At 45.9% G+C, this 16,184-nt stretch overlaps 1 protein-coding gene and 3 long non-coding RNA genes across 8 annotated transcripts in view; 3 read left to right on the top strand and 1 right to left on the bottom strand.

The window, feature by feature from the left end:
- PPP1R13B (protein phosphatase 1 regulatory subunit 13B) overlaps nucleotides 1-16,184 on the bottom strand; it is a 120,101-nt gene that overhangs the window by 99,104 nt on the left and 4,813 nt on the right. The gene's annotated exons all lie outside the window — the stretch shown is intronic.
- Nucleotides 1-16,184, top strand: part of LOC144330437 (uncharacterized) — a 44,525-nt gene that overhangs the window by 27,719 nt on the left and 622 nt on the right. The window lies entirely within an intron of this gene.
- On the top strand, nucleotides 1,845-15,579 carry LOC144330457 (uncharacterized). The gene is made up of 3 exons (XR_013396637.1): nucleotides 1,845-1,892; nucleotides 12,611-13,792; nucleotides 14,803-15,579. It is a non-coding gene; the product is annotated as an uncharacterized LOC144330457 (long non-coding RNA).
- On the top strand, nucleotides 9,735-12,238 carry LOC144330459 (uncharacterized). The gene is made up of 2 exons (XR_013396639.1): nucleotides 9,735-10,669; nucleotides 11,214-12,238. It is a non-coding gene; the product is annotated as an uncharacterized LOC144330459 (long non-coding RNA).

Consider the following 16,184-nt stretch of genomic DNA (forward strand, 5'->3'; position numbering starts at 1 on the left):
CGTCACCCAGGCTGGAGTGCGGTGGCGCGATCTCGGCTCACTGCAAGCTCCCCGTCCTGGGTTCACGCCATTCTCCTGGACTACAGGTGCCCACCACCGCGCCCGGCTCATTTTTTGTATTTTTAGTAGAGACGGGGTCTCACCATGTTAGCCAGGTTGGTCTTGATGTCCTGACCTCGTGATCCGCCCGCCTCAGCCTCTTAAAGTGCAGGGATTACAGGCGTGAGCCACTATGCCCGGCCAAAAAAATTTTTTTAATACAGACAAGGTCTTTCTATGTTGTTGCCCAGGCTGGTCTCAGACTCCTGGCCTCAAGCAATGCTACTGTCTTGGCCTCCCAAAATGATGGGATTACAAGAGTGAGCCACCCATATCCAGCCTAACATTTTACAGATAATAAATATTTTGAGGATAAAAACACACATCTAGGCCAGGCGCGGTGGCTCACGCCTGTAATCCCAGCACTTTGGGAGGCCGAGACGGGCGGATCACGAGGTCAGGAGATCGAGACCATCCTGGCTAACACGGTGAAACCCCGTCTCTATTAAGAAATACAAAAAACTAGCCAGGCGAGGTGACGGGCGCCTGTAGTCCCAGCTACTCGGGAGGCTGAGGCCGGAGAATGGCATGAACCCGGGAGGCGGAGCTTGCAGTGAGCTGAGATCCGGCCACTGCACTCCAGCCTGGGCAACAGAGCGAGACTCCGTCTCAAAAAAAAAAAAAAAAAAAAAAACCCACACACATCTATAGTGTATAGTTACTATACACACGGGTCTCACTATGCCACCTAGGCTGCAGTTCAGTGATACCATCACAGCTCAATGCAGCCTCAAACTCCTGGGCTCAGGCATTCCTCCCACCTCAGCCTCTAAAGTAGCTGGGGACTACAGGTGAGCACCGCCACACCTGGCTAAATATTTTATTTTTATTTTTTTCAAATGGAGTCTCCCTCTGTCACCAGGCTGGAGTATAGTGGCACGATCTTGGCTCACTGCAACTTCCACCTCCGGGTTCAAGTGATTCTCCTGCATCCGCCTCCCGAGTAGCTGGGACTACAGATGCCCGCTACCACACCCAGCTAATTTTTTTGTATTTTTAGTAGAGATGGAGTTTCACCATGTTGGTCAGGCTGGCTCAAACTCCTGATCTCAGGTGATCCGCCTGCCTCGGCCTCCCAAAGTCCTGGGATTATAGGTGTGAGCCACTGCACCTGGCCTTTTTAAAAAATATTTCGTAGAGACAGGGTTTCAGTATGCTGCCTAGACTGATCTGGAATTCCTAGCCTCAAGTGATCCTCCTGTCTTGGCCTTCCAGAGTACTAGGATTACAGGCGTGAGCCACTGTGCCTAGCCCTGTTATTGGTTTTTTGTTTTTGGTTTTTTTTGAGATGGAGTTTCACTCTCTATGCCCAGGCTGGAGTACAATAGTACAATCTCAGTTCACTGCAACTGCCGCCTCCCTGGTTCAAGTGATTCTCTTGCCTCAGCCTCCTGAGTAGCTGGGACTACAGGCGTGTGCCACCACACCTGGCTAATTTTGGGTTTTTTTTTTTTTTTTTTTTGAGACTGAGTCTCGCTCTGTTGCCCAGGCTGGAGTGCAATGGCGTGATCTCGGCTTACTGCAAGCTCCATCTCCCGGGTTCACGCCATTCTCCTGCCTCAGCCTCCCGAGTAGCTGGGACTACAGGCGCCTGCCACCACACCCAGCTAATTTTTTTGTATTTTTAGTAGAGATGGGGTTTCACCATGTTAGCCAGGATGGTCTTGATCTCCTGACCTCGTGATCCACCCGCCTTGGCCTCCCAAAGTGCTGAGATTACAGGCATGAGCCACTGCCCTGGCCCGTATTTTTATTTTATTTATTTTTTTGAAATAAAGTCTCAGCTGGGCGCGGTGGCTCAAGCCTGTAATCCCAGCACTTTGGGAGGCCGAGACGGGCGGATCACGAGGTCAGGAGATCGAGACCATTCTGGCTAACACGGTGAAACCCCGTCTCTACTAAAAAATACAAAAAACTAGCCGGGCGACGTGGCGGGCGCCTGTAGTCCCAGCTACTTGGGAGGCTGAGGCAGGAGAATGGCGAGAACCTGGGAGGCGGAGCTTGCAGTGAGCTGAGATCCGACCACTGCACTCCAGCCTGGGCAACAGAGCAAGACTCCATCTCAAAAAAAAAAAAAGAAATGAAGTCTCACTCTGTCACCCGGGCTGGAGTGCTGTGGTGCAATCTCAGCTCACTGCAACCTCTGCCTCCCGAGTTCAAGTGATTCTCCTGCCTCAGTCTCCCGAGTAGCTGGGATTACAGGCACACACCACCACGACCAGCCAATTTTTATATTTTTAGTAGAGATGGGGTTTCACCAAGTTGGCCAGGCTGGCCTTGAACTCCTGACCTCAGGTGACCTCCCAACCTCAGCCTCCCAAAGTTCTGGGATTACAGGCATGAACCACCATGCCCAGCCTCTTATAGGTTCTTTTTATGTAACAACTCATTTAAAACTCGTAAAACCTAAGGAGGTAGGTACTACTATGACCTCCATTTTATAGATGAGGAAACTGAGACACAGAGAAATTAAGTAACTCACCCAAGATTACATGGCTAGGAAAAGACAGTGTTGAGATTCAAACCCAGATAGTCTGTTCCAAAATCTATACTCTTTACTGCCTCCCAATAGTTTTCCAAACATACAAACCAAGTATTCATAACTGAAAACTACTATAATAAAACCCCAGCCATCTATAATCCTTAAGGAATTAATTCTTATGAATGGCAGCATTCTCTGAATGGCTGGGTTAACCCTTCCATCTCAGGCAAAATCTGAAATTGTGTTGTGCATATGATGGCCACTGGCACACACGGCTATTGAGAATCTGGGGTGTGGTTAAGCCGAACTGAGTTGTGACATATATGTAAAATATGTTCTAAAATTTGAGAGACTTAGTATAAAAAAAAGAATGTAAACTACCCCACTAATGATGTTTTAATATTAACTACATACTCAAGCAATTTTTTTTTCTTTTTTTATTAAGATGAAGTCTCAATCTGTCGCCCAGGTTGGAATGCAACGGCATGATCTTGGCTCACCGCAACCTCTGCCTCCCAAGTTCAAGTGAGTCTCCTGCCTCGGCCTGCCAAGTAGCTGGGACTATAGGCACCCACTACCACGCCTGGCTAATGTTTTGTATTTTTAGTAGAGATGGGGTTTCACTGTGTTAGCCAGGATGGTCTTGATCCCCTGACCTCATGATCTGCCCACCTCAGCCTCCCAAAGCGCTGGGATTACAGGCATGAGACACTATGCCCGGCCTCAAGTCATATTTTTTACATGAGTTAAACATAATTTCAACATCATTCTTTTACTTTTTTTTTTTGAGGCAGAGTCTCACTCTGTCACCCAGGCTGGAGTGTAGTGGTGCGATCTCAGCTTCCAGCACTCTCTGCCTCCCAGGTTCAAGTAATTCTTGTGCCTCAGCCTCCCCAGTAGCTGGCATTACAGGCATCTGTCACCACACTCGGCTAATTTTGTATTAGTACAGACAGGGTTTCCCCATGTTGGCCAGGCTAGTCTCTAACTCCTGACCTCAAGTGATCCACCCGCCTCGGTCTCCCAAAGTGCTGGGATTATAGGCATGAGCCACCATGCTCAGCCTCTTTTGCCTTTTTAAAGTGGCTCCTAGAAAATTTTAAATTGTGGCCGGGCACGGTGGCTCATGCCTATAATCCCAGCACTTTGGGAGGCCAAGGCGGGTGGATCACTTGAGGACAGGAGTTCAAGACCAACCTGGCCAACATGGTGAAACTCCGTCTCTACTAAAAGTACAAAAATTAGCCATGTGTGGTGACACATGGCTGTAGTCCCAGCTACTTGGGAGGCTGAGGCAGGAGAATCGCTTGAACCTGGGAGGCGGAGGTTGCAGTGAGTCGAGACCATGCCACTGTACTCCAGCCTGGGTGACAGAGCAAGAATCCATCTCAAAAAAACAACAACAAAAATTAGCCAGGGATGGTGGTGTGCACCTGTAGTCCCAGCTACTCAGGAGGCTGAGGCAGGAGGATTTTTTGAGCCCAGGAGTTTAAAGTTATAGTAAGTCTGTCACTGCATTCCAGCCTGAGCAGCAAAGTAAGACCCTATTTCTTAAAAAAAAAAAAAAAAAAAAAAAAAGTTATGTTTCTATTGCACACAGCTCATCTAAAATGTCTCCAGTTGCTGTCTACATCACTGATATTATTTACTCTTTTCTTGATGACTCAGTCATCATGAGGAACTTTAACTACTACCCTATGTGTAATTTCTCATCTGTAATTGTGACTATAGTTGGGTTGACTAAGGTCAGGCTGCCCACCCTCAGACCTCAACCTCAGGCTGTGCCTGAAGCTATACCTCTGTATGATTTCCAGCCTGAGACCGCACTCTCCAGTCTGTCTGCCAACGACTACCCCTCTAGCAACCTCAGATGCAGCTTCTAATGGCTTAGAAGCCTGGTAAATTAGAACTGTGTAACATGTAAGAATAAAAGTTATGTGAAGGATAGAGGAAGTCTACAAACTGAATTCAGTTTCAACGCCAAGTTCCTTGACAACTATTTTGATCCCTCAGAGACCTTTTTCTGCCTTGACTATTGTAAGGGACTACTCTCTTCAACTCCAAACACTTAAAGGTATCAATTTTAACTTAAATTGGAGCACTTTACATCTCAGCTTAAGATCCACCAGCTGGGCATGGTGGCCCATGCCTATAATCCCAGCATCCCAGCACTTTGGGAGGCCGAGGTGGGGGGGGTGTGGGGATCACCTGAGGTCAGGAGTTCGAGACCAGCCTGGCCAACACGGCGAAACTCTGTCTCTACTAAAAATACAAAAATTAGCTGGGCATGGTGATGGGCACCTGTAGTCCCAGCTACTTGGGAGGATGAGGCACGAGAATCGCTTGAACCTGGGAGGTGGCGGCTGCAGTGAGCCGAGACCGTGCCATTGCACTCCAGCCTGGGTGACAGAGTGAGATTATGTCTCCAAAAAGAAAAAGGAAAAAAAAAGATCCATCAACAGTAGTTTCAGCTTGAGAAGATGTAGATGAAAATGTTCTGGAGATAGATGTTGATAATGGTTGCTCAACAATGTGTACTTAATGCCACAGAACTGTGCACTTAAAAATTGCTAAAATGGTAACTCATATTTTAACTCAAAAATAATCCTTCAATATTTTCATATCTTTCTCAGGACCAGGTTCAAATTCCTATGCAGGTAATACACTTTCCTCACACCTGGCTTCTACCACTTTTCCAGCCTTGTCCCCTTCCTCTTACCTCCTTTGGCCTCATATCCTAGGCAACTTCCCTTAACACACCATGCTGATTCAGACCTCAACATTCTGAATGTCAATCCTTCTACCTGGCCAGGCGCAGTGGCTCATGCCTGTAATTCCAGCACTTTGGGAGGCCAAAGCGAGTGGATCACCTGACGTCAGGAGTTCGAGACCAGCCTGGCCAACAATGGTGAAACCCTGTTTCTACCAAAATACAAAAATTAGCCAGGTGTGGTTGTGCACACCTATAATCCCAGCTCCTGGAGAGGCTGAGGCATGACACTCGATTGAACCCGGGAGGCGGAGGTTATAGTGAGACAAGCTCGCACTACTGCACTCCAGCCTGGGTGACAGAGCGAGACTCCATCTCAAAAAAATAAATAAAAATAAAATAAAATAAAATCCTTCTACCTAAAAGTCCTTTCCCATCACCATCACTCCCTCTTCCTCAATCTTCCAAACCCCACTCAAATGTCGCCTCCTCTGTGAAACTTCCCAACATCCTGAGGTTGAGAAGAGCTCTCTGTTACTGTACTCTGCTGCACCTTGTATCCTGACTTTTATCTTTTGGAATGGCATTTTTTAGCTACATGATTGTTCTCGACAATGTGAGCTCACCAGAAGCAATGGCTGACCCAACACATAAATGATGCATCCTAAAGGCGTGCTGAGTTCATTCAGTAAGCAAGTACATATTAAATGCCTACCAGAGACCCACAATGTCCTAAGTGCCAAGGATACTGCAGTGGGAAAAGAAAACAAAACTGCTTTCATGGTGCTTCCACAAATAAACACCAGGCCGATATAAGTACTACAAAGAGGAACTGGCCGGGCGCAGTAGCTCACACCTGTAATCCCAGCACTTTGGGAGGCCGAGGAGGGCGGATCACTTGAGGCCAGGCATTCAAGACCAGCCTGACCAACATGGTGAAACTCTGTCTCTACTAAAAATACAAAAAACTAGCTGGGCATGGTGGCACACGCCTGTGGTCCCAGCTGCTTGGGAGGCTGAGGCACGAGAATCGCTTGAACCCAGGAGGCGGAGGCTGCAGTGAGCCAAGATCACGCCAGTGCACTCCAGCCTGGGTGACAGAGTGAGACTCTGTCTCAAAAACTAGTTAAGTACTACAAAGAGGAATAAAGCACAGGAAGGGGAGGGGTATTTCATACAAGATGGAAGGTGCCATCCAGGTAGAGACCACAAGAAGGGCTTTTCAGCTGACTGACAGACCACCGCGTGAAGTGGACCTTATTCTGGTTCTGAGTCAAGTCTGGAAAACAGAAAGTACTGCACAGGGAAGGTCAACTCTAATGTCTTTTTTTTTTTTTTTTTTTTTTGAAACCAAGTTTCGCTCTTGTTGCCCAGGCAGGAGTGCAATGGCGCAATCTCGACTCACCACAACCTCTGCCTTCCGGGTTCAAGTGATTCTCCTGCCTCAGCCTCCCGAGTAGCAGGGATTACAGGTACCACCAGGCCTGGCTAATTTCTTTGTATTTTTAGTGGAGACGAGGTTTCGTCATGTTGGTCAGGCTGATCTCAAACTCCTGACCTCAGGTGATCCACCCGCCTCGGTCTCCCAAAGTGCTGGGATTACAGCCGTGAGCCACCACACCAGCTAAACTTTAATTTCTAAGAAAAGCAAACTATTCTCTCTCTGTCCATATTAACCTAATAGATTTTGCAATTACCACCTAGCTATTCTCAGCACGAAGGGCACAAGCATTCTGCCTCAGAGTCATAGGGTAATTGTGATCCTTTTCTGACTGAATCTTGTCTGCTAAGAAGCCTCATGGTTGCTAGAGAAAACTTAAAAGTACTCAGTAAACATTTGCCCTCTTTTTTTTTTAGACAGGATCTGTCGCCCAGGCAGAAGTACAATGGAATGAAAACAGCTCACTGCAACCTCCACCTCCCAGGTTCAAGGGATCCTCCTACCCCGGTCTTCTGAGTAGCTGGAACCACAGGTGTCATCCACCACGCCCAGCTAATTTTTGTATTATTTAGGTAGAGATGGAGTTTTGGCATGATAGCCAGGCTGGTATTAAACTCCTGGGCTCAAGCAATCCTCCCACCTCAGCCTCCCAAAGTGCTGGGATTACAGGCATAAGCCACTGTGTCCAGCATTTTTTTTTTTTTTTAAAGAGACCGGGTCTCTCTCTGTTGCCCAGGCTGAAGTACAGTGGGTGATCATAGCTCAGTGCAGTCTCAACTTCCTGGGTTCATGCGATCCTGGTGCCTTAGCCTCCTGAGTTGCTGGGTCTACAAAGGCATGCCACTATGTCCTGCTAATTTTTATTTTTTTTAAATATAGATAGGGTCTCACTATGTTGCCCTGTCTAGTCTCAAACTCCTAGCCTCAAGCAATCCTTCCACCCCGGCCTCCTGAAGTGCTGGGATTGCAGACGTAGGCCATGGCACCTGGCCTACTGACTTGTTTTTTTTTTAAGACAGTCTCATTTTGTTGCCCAGGCTGGAGTGCAGTGGCGCAATCTCAGCTCACTGCAACCAGGCTCTTTTTGCTTCTGCCTCCCAGGCTCAAGCAATTCTCCTGCCTCATCCTCCCAAATAGCTGGGATTACAGGCGCCCTCCACCACGCCCAGCTAATTTTTATATTTTTAGTAGAGATGGAGTTTCACCATGTTGGCGAGGCTGGTCTCGAACTCCTGACCTCAAGTGATCTGCCTGCCTTGGCCTCCCAAAGTGCTGAGATTACAGGCATGAACCACCACGCCCAGACCCTGACTACTTGTTACATATAGTAACAGACAATACTCTAAGCACCTGACAATCCTAACAGCATTATGAAATATAGTGTTATTAAACCCATTTTTACAAATAGGAAAATAAGGCACAAAGAGGTTAAATAATTTGTCCAAAGTCGGCTGAGCGCTGTGGCTCATGCCTGTAATCCCAGCACTCTGGGAGGGAGAGGCAGACGGATCATGAGGTCAGTAGTTTGAGACCAGCCTAGCCAACATGGTGAAACCCCATCTCTACTAAAGATAAAAAAATTAGCTGGGCGTGGTGGTATGCGCCTGTAATCTCAGCTACTCGGGAAGCTGAGGCAGGAGAATCACTTGGACCCGGGAGGCGGAGGCTGCGGTGAGCTAAGATAGCGCCACTGCACTCCAGCCTGGGCAACAGAGCAAGAGTCTGTCTCAAAAAAAAAAAAAAAAAAAAAAAAAATTGTCCAAAGTCACAGAGTTGGTAAGAGGCAAAGCCAGAATATACAGTCTCGGGTCTGGACTTGCTGATAACCACTATGCTCTACACTTTCACATCTGTGTTTCCCATCACAAATACTAGCTCTACAAAAATCTCTGTTTATACTTTGGTAATTTGTGATGTTGACTATTATTTACTGATACTATTTTCAAGAATGTCATTAGATAGAAATACAAACATGCAACTGAGTAAAAAGTGTAACACAAGAAATCAACACAGATAGAAATTACACCTCTACAAAAAGTGCACATATAAACTCTGCCAGGTGCCTGGAGCACAAAGATGGACGAAGCGAGTCCAGTCCCTGCCCTGAGAACCTTGGTCCAGTGGGCTCAGGGTGACACTCATCAGGCAAACTGGCAACACAGGGAGGACGTGTGTGGGTGCTGCAGATGCCCAGGCAGCAATCCAGAACCCACAACATTAAAGCCACTGAACATAGGCAAAAAATTTTGATTTAATATATTTATTTTACCTTAAGATTTAAGGATAACATCTTTCTGGACATGGCAGGGATCTATCTCAAGCTCCACACAGCCAAAATAAAACTCATTATTCTCGCAACCCTTTAAACTTACTCCTTCTCAAGCAGTATCTTTTATCTTAAAGGAAAGGCAAGCCTGGGTGCTGAAGCAATAAACCTGTTATCCTCAATTCCAGCTATCTCCCTCCCTCCCTCCTTCCTCTCTCTCACACACACACACTTACGTGTGCACACACGCAAGCACTCACTCCCTCACGTGCACACACTCACACGCACACATACACACACTCTCCATCCGATCTATTTACTGCCTTTCAACTGGATCTTTCTCTTCTTCAGGTCCTCAAGTCAGGCCTACAACTTTTGTTTCCTAAGTACTCTTCCTGTTGAATTACCTTTCTATCATACAAACCTGACTCTATCACTCCACTTTTTAAAAACATTTGGTGGTTTCTGACCGGGCACAGTGGCTCACACCTGTAATCCCAGCACTTTGGGAGGCCAAGGCAGACAGATCACCTGAGGTCAGGAATTCAAGACTAGCCTGGTCAACATGGTGAAACCCCATCTCTACTAAAAATACAAAAATTAGCTGGGCGTGGTGGCTCACACCTGTAGTCCCAGCTACTCAGGGGGCTGAGGCAGAAGAATCGCTTGAACCTAGGAGGCAAAGGTTGCAGTGAGCAGAGATTGCACCACTGCACTCCAGCCTCGGCGACAGAGTGAGACTCTGTCTCAAAAAAATAACATAACATAACGTAAATAAAATAAAATAAAATAAGTTAACAACAATAAAAACATTTGGTGGTTTCTGACCATCTCTACAGGATCAAGTCTAACTCTGTTATGGCACGCACACACACACACACACACACACCTCTTCACAATGGAGTCCAACATGACCTTCCACATCTTTCTTTATTCAACAAATATTTATTGAGCACCAACTATGTGTAAATCATTGGGCTAAGTGGCAGTGGTATAATGAGAAGCAAAAAGAGAGAGCTCCTGCTCTCATGAAGCTCACAGTCTAGGACAAGAAACAGAAATCAACCAGTCACACAAACAAATGTTTAAGATTACAACTAAGACAAGTACTGCAAAGACACTCCAAGTAAAATAATCTGATATTAGACAGTGGCAATAGTTGTCTCGTGCATACACTGAAAACCAATGAACTGTACACATTAAAAGATGAATTTTATAGCACATGAATTATACCATATCCCCCATCCCAGAAAAAGACACAGCAGAGTGAGCACCTCTGATGGTAGGGTTGGCCAAGGCAGAGATGGTAAAAGCTTTCCAGAGAACAGAGTTTACAAATAACATATTTACTAAAAATTTACTACATGCCAGGCCACTTTCACTGTACTCATGCATCTGATCCTCCTACCAACAATGTAAGGTTACTATTATTAACCAATTCAGAGGTCAGTGAGGGGTCAAGGAACTTTAAGGACAAAGAGCCCATAAATGGCAATGCCAGCATCCATATTTAAGCAGAATAAAGTGAGTGTCTGCACTTTTACCTGCTACATGTAAAGTCACCTAGGCAATGCCTATTACTCAGAACTGCTTATGATGCAATAAACAGACCACTGTATTTCCTTTTTTTTTTTCTTTGAGACGGAGTCTCGCTTTGTCACCCAGGCTGGAGTACAGTGGCACAATCTCAGCTCACCGCAACCTCTGCTTCCCAGGTTCAAGCGATTCTCCTGCCTCAGCCTCTCAAGTAGCTATGATTACAGGCGCATGCCACCGCACCCAACTAATTTTTTGTATTTTTAGTACAGACGGGATTTCACCATATTAGCCAGGATGGTCTTGATCTCCTGACCTTGTGATCTGCCCACCTCAGCCTCCCCAAGTGCTGGGATTACAGGCGTGAGCCACAGCACCCGGCCCATTGTGTTTCATTTCTGATAAAAGAAATGCCTCGCCGGGCACAGTGACTCACGCCTATAATCCCAGCACTTTGGGAGGCCGAGGTGGGCAGATCACCTGAGGTTGGGAGTTAGAGACCAATCTGACCAACATGGAGAAATCCCATCTCTACTAAAAATACAAAATTAGCCGGGCGTGGTGGCGCATGCCTGTAATCCCAGCTACTCGGGAGGCTGAAGCAGAAGAACCCCTTGAACCTGGGAGGCGGAGGTTGTAATGAGCTGAGATCATGCCATTGTACTCCAACCTGGGTAAGAGCAAAACTCTGCCAAAAAAGAGAAAAAAAAAAACTTTCCATCTCCTTTGTCATTACAATAGCCTCTAAGGCCCTACAAGATCAATCCTACACTACTGTCTCCATCACCTGACTTCACCTCCTCCACTTTCCCCCTTACTCCGCTCCAGCCACACAGGCCTACTTTTGCTTCTCCAGCATGCTGGGCATGCTCCTACCACACAGCCTTTGCATTTTCTTGAGCTATGATAATTACAATCACAACATGTGGCATAAATCATGATTCTGCTAAAACCTCAGTTAACATTTTCTCTAAACACATCAGTAATGCCACTAACAAGATCTTGTACTGAACTGTACACTAATATTTCAAATGCCATTAATTTTAATAAAAACTACCTAATTTTTCCAGTTTTATATTGTTCTATATGACATCACCAAAGATTTTCATTTTACAAAATCCAGTAACAGCAGCTTTTGCTTACCAATTAGTCTGAACAAGTGTCACACAGCTATCTTTGCAGTGAAATAAAGCAAAGCAATCAAGCCAAAAAAGTGTCACAATAGAATCTGATTACCACCATTCCTCTGTTTAGCCCTAGAACCACAGTTTGTGAAATAACTATGACAACAGCATTTCAAGGCACCAAAATCCCACCATACTTTTGCTGAGAAAGTATTCTCCATCTGTGCAAACACATACAAATGCATGTTGACAACTAGTTATATAACTCCAATACAATAACTCAGTGATATTTTAAGTTCCTATTTTGCTAAAAATCCTAAGAAACTGTTAATCCTAAAACCGTTCAAAGTAGGATGCTGAGAAAGGAATGAAGAAAATACATTTAACACATTTACATTTAAAACTGAGTTGTCCCCAAACTCCAGGTGGAAAAAACTACCCCTTTTTGGCAGGGTGCAGTGGCTCACGCCTGTAATTCCAGCACTTTGGGAGGCCAAGGCGGGCAGATCATTTGAGGTCAAGAGTTTGAGACCAGCTTGGCCAATATGGTGAAACCCTGTCTCTCCTAAAAATACAAAAATATTAGCTGGGCGTGGAAGCACACGCCTGTAAACCCAGCTGCTTGGGAGGCTGAGGCAGGAGAATTGCTTGAACCCAGGAGGTGGAGGCTGCAGTAAGCTGAGATGGCACCACTGCACCCCAGCCTGGGCAACAGAAGGAGACTTCCTCTCAAAAAAAAAAAAAAAAAAGAACACAATGTATTCTATATTTTGAAACAGTAGAGAGCCACTGAAATCTTCCCAACACGTAGAAATGGTAAGTGCTAGAAGCAATGGATATTCCAAATACTCCGACTTGATCATTACACGTTCTATGCAAGTAACAAAATATCACATATACCTCAGAAACATATACAAATATATCAATTAAAAATTTTTTTTGCCAGAAACAGTGGCTCACGCCTGTAATCCCAACACTTTGGGAGGCTGAGGCAGGCATATCACCTGAGGTCGTGAGTTCGAGACCCGCCTGACCAACATGGAGAAACCCCGTCTCTACTAAAAATACAAAATTAGCCAGATGTGGTGGTACATGCCTGTAATCCCAGCTACTCAGGAGGCTGAGGCAGGAGAATCACTTTAACCCAGGAGACAGGTTGCAGTGGGCCGAGATGACGCCACTGCACTCCAGCCTGGACAACAAGAGCGAAACTCCAGCCCGGCATGGTGACGGGTCCCTGTAATTCCAGCTACTCAGGAGGCTGCGGTGGGAGAATCGCTTGAGCCCTGTAGGCAGAGATTGCAGTGAGCCGGGATCACACCACTGCACTCCAGCCTGGGTGACAGATCAAGACTCCATCTCAAAAAGAAAAAAGAGAAAAAAAAATTTTTTTTAATATTGTCCTGTCTTTGGTGTTTGTTTACTGAAATCAGCTGTAAAATTAAGCTTATCAAGTCTTAATTTTAAGTCACTTAATTATTAATTAAAAAATAATAGCAAACATTTACTGAGCTCTTACTATCTGCTCTGTCATAAAAGATGCTTTGGAAATGAAAGAGTTTACTAGAAGCCTGCCAAAACAAGTGTCAAGTTGCCTCAACCTTTGATGAAGCCAATATGAATATTAGAGAACTTCATGCAAGTATCTGCTATAAATCAGCTACTGGATCCACCATAAATGCCTGAAAATTACCACATCCAACTCATTTTACAGATGAGAAACAGGCCCGAAGAGATTGAGTCCAAAGGTCTTCACTAACAGTAGGAACAAGAATCCTATTTCCAGTTCAGGGTTCTGTTGTCAATTACATGTCAGTTGTTTATTTTAAAGTGAAAAACCTATTCTAGTATCTCAAAATGTTTCTACATAGTTGGGAAGAAAATGAATACCTAGAATAAGTACATATTTAATGAAAGCTAAATATTAAAAACAAATTAATGTTATCCATACCCTGCAGTAAACATGCTGAAAGGGCTCCTAGGACAGGAATAAGTAGAATCGAAGCCACACTTCACAGCATCTAATAGAAGTTAGGTGCCCCATCGCTAACATCACCAAACACCACCACCAGAGTGCCTTCTTTTTTTTTTTTTTTTTTTTGAGATGGAGTCTCGTACCGTCGCCCAGGCTGGAGTGCAATGGCACTATCTATCTCGGCTCACTGCAACCTCCGCCTCCCAGGTTCAAGCGATTCTTCTGCCTCAGCCTCTTGAGTAGCTGGGACTATAGGCGCCCGCCATCATGCCTGGCTAATTTTTGTATTTTTATTAGAAATGGGGTTTCACCATGTTGACCAGGCTGGTCTTGAACTCCTGACCTCAGGTGATGTGCTCGCCTCAGCTTCCCAAAGTGCTGGGATTACAGGCGTGAGCCACCACACCCAGCCCATAGTGCCTTCTTTATGAAGAAAAAACACTTCAGAGCTACAGAACACTTCTTGACTCGTCGATACTCTTTTGGAAAAGAAAAAGTAACCTGGCCAGGCATGGCAGCTCACACCTGTAATCCCAGCACTCTGGGAGGCTGAGGCAGGTAGATTAGCTAAGGTCAGGAGTTCAAGACAGCCTGGCCAACATGGGGAAATCCCATCTCACTAAACATGCTAAAATGAGCCAGGTGTGGTGGCACACCCCTGTAATCCCAGCTCCTTGGGAGGCTGTGGTGGAAGAATTGCTTGAACCTGGGAGGCGGAGGTTGCAGTGAGCCACGATCTCGCCACTGCACTGCAGCCTGGGCAACAGAGTGAGATCCCGTCTGAAAACAAAAAAAAAAGTATCCTCAGCAACATTCCCCAGATATACCTCATCTATGCATGAAAAGTTTTACTAGCTACAAAACGTCCACACTCTTTCAAAAAGAATGATGCTGAGCCGGGTGTGGTGGCTCACGCCTGTAATCCCAGCATTTTGGGAAGCTGAGGTGGGCAGATCACTTGAGGCCAGGAGTTCGAGACCAGCCTGGTCAACATGGCAAAACCGTGTCTCTACCAAAAATTACAATAAATTAGCCAGGCATGGTGGTGTGCATATGTAGTCCCAGCTATTCTGGAGGCTGGGGCACGAGAATCACTTGAACCCGGGGGGGCAGAGGTTGCAGTGAGCTGAGATCCTGCCACTGCACTCCAGCCTGGGCGATAGAGCAAGACTGTCTCAAAAAAAAAAAAAAATTATGCTGAATCAAGGCAGTTTTCATCCTTTCTATAATCTAAATTGGGCTTTCCATTTTGACTAAACTTCTTACTTCTATCAAACTTTTAAATGCTTTCAGGCCCAGATCTTATGGACTAACTGAAAAGTATTATTTAAATGGTACCCTTTTTTCCTGGGAAAACATTTTTAAAATGTCATCCATTGATAAAAAGGTGAGTGACTACAGATAACCAAAAAAAAAAAAAAAATACTATTTTTAAGGGAAAATTCCAAAATATAATTTAGTTTAAAAGTGGAAAGGCCAGCTGGGCGCAGTGGCTCACACCTGTAATGCCAGCACTTTGGGAGGCCAAGGCGTGCGGATGAGAAGGTCAAGAGATCAAGACAAACCTGGCCAACACGGTGAAACGCTATCTCTACTAAAAATACAAAAATTAGCTGGGCATGGTGGTGGGCACCTGTAGTCCGAGCTACTTGGTAGGCTGAGGCAGAAGAATCACTTGAACCCAGGAGGCGGAGGTTGCAGTGAGCCAAGATCGTGCCACTGCACTCCAGCGTGGCGACAGAGTGAGACTCCGTCTCAAAAAAAAAAAAAAAGAAAAAAAGGTGGAAAGGCCAGGTGCAGGGGCAGAGGGGTGGGTCACACCTGTAATCCCAGCACTTTGGAAGGCTGAGGCAGGCAGATCACTCGAGCTCAGAAATTCGAGACCCACTTGGGCAACATGGTGAAACCCCATCTCTACTAAAAATACAAAAAATTAGCCATTTGCCGTGGCTTGTCTGTGGTCCCAGCTACTCGGGAGGCTGTGGCATGAGAATTGCTCGAGCCCAGGAGGCAGAGGTTGCAGTAAGCTGAGATCATACCATCGCACTCCAGCCTGGGCAACAGGAGTGAAACCCTGTATCGAGGGGGAAAAAAAAAAGTGGAAAGTCATGGCACTTTGTACAACAGCAAATAGAGGACTTCTACAGAGATTTGATTGTGTCAGATGAGAATTTGGCCAGACACTCTCATTTATTCCGAACAGCTGAGAGACTGGGCACTGTACTATACCATGTGATTAATTAAAAGTTACCACATGGGCCGGGCGTGGTGGCTCAAGCCTGTAATCCCAGCACTTTGGGAGGCCGAGACGGGCGGATCACGAGTTCAGGAGATCGAGACCATCCTGGCTAACACGGTGAAACCCCGTCTCTACTAAAATACAAAAAAAATTAGCCGGGCGAGGTGGCGGGCGCCTGTACTCCCAGCTACTCGGGAGGCTGAGGCAGGAGAATGGCGTGAACCCGGGAGGCAGGGCTTGCAGTGAGCTGAGATCCGGCCACTGCACTCCAGCCTGGGCAACAGAGCTAGACTCCGTCTCAAAAAAAAAAAA

This window comes from Macaca mulatta, chromosome 7 (assembly GCF_049350105.2).
Source record: "Macaca mulatta isolate MMU2019108-1 chromosome 7, T2T-MMU8v2.0, whole genome shotgun sequence".
In the NCBI taxonomy this organism is placed as follows: domain Eukaryota; kingdom Metazoa; phylum Chordata; class Mammalia; order Primates; family Cercopithecidae; genus Macaca; species Macaca mulatta.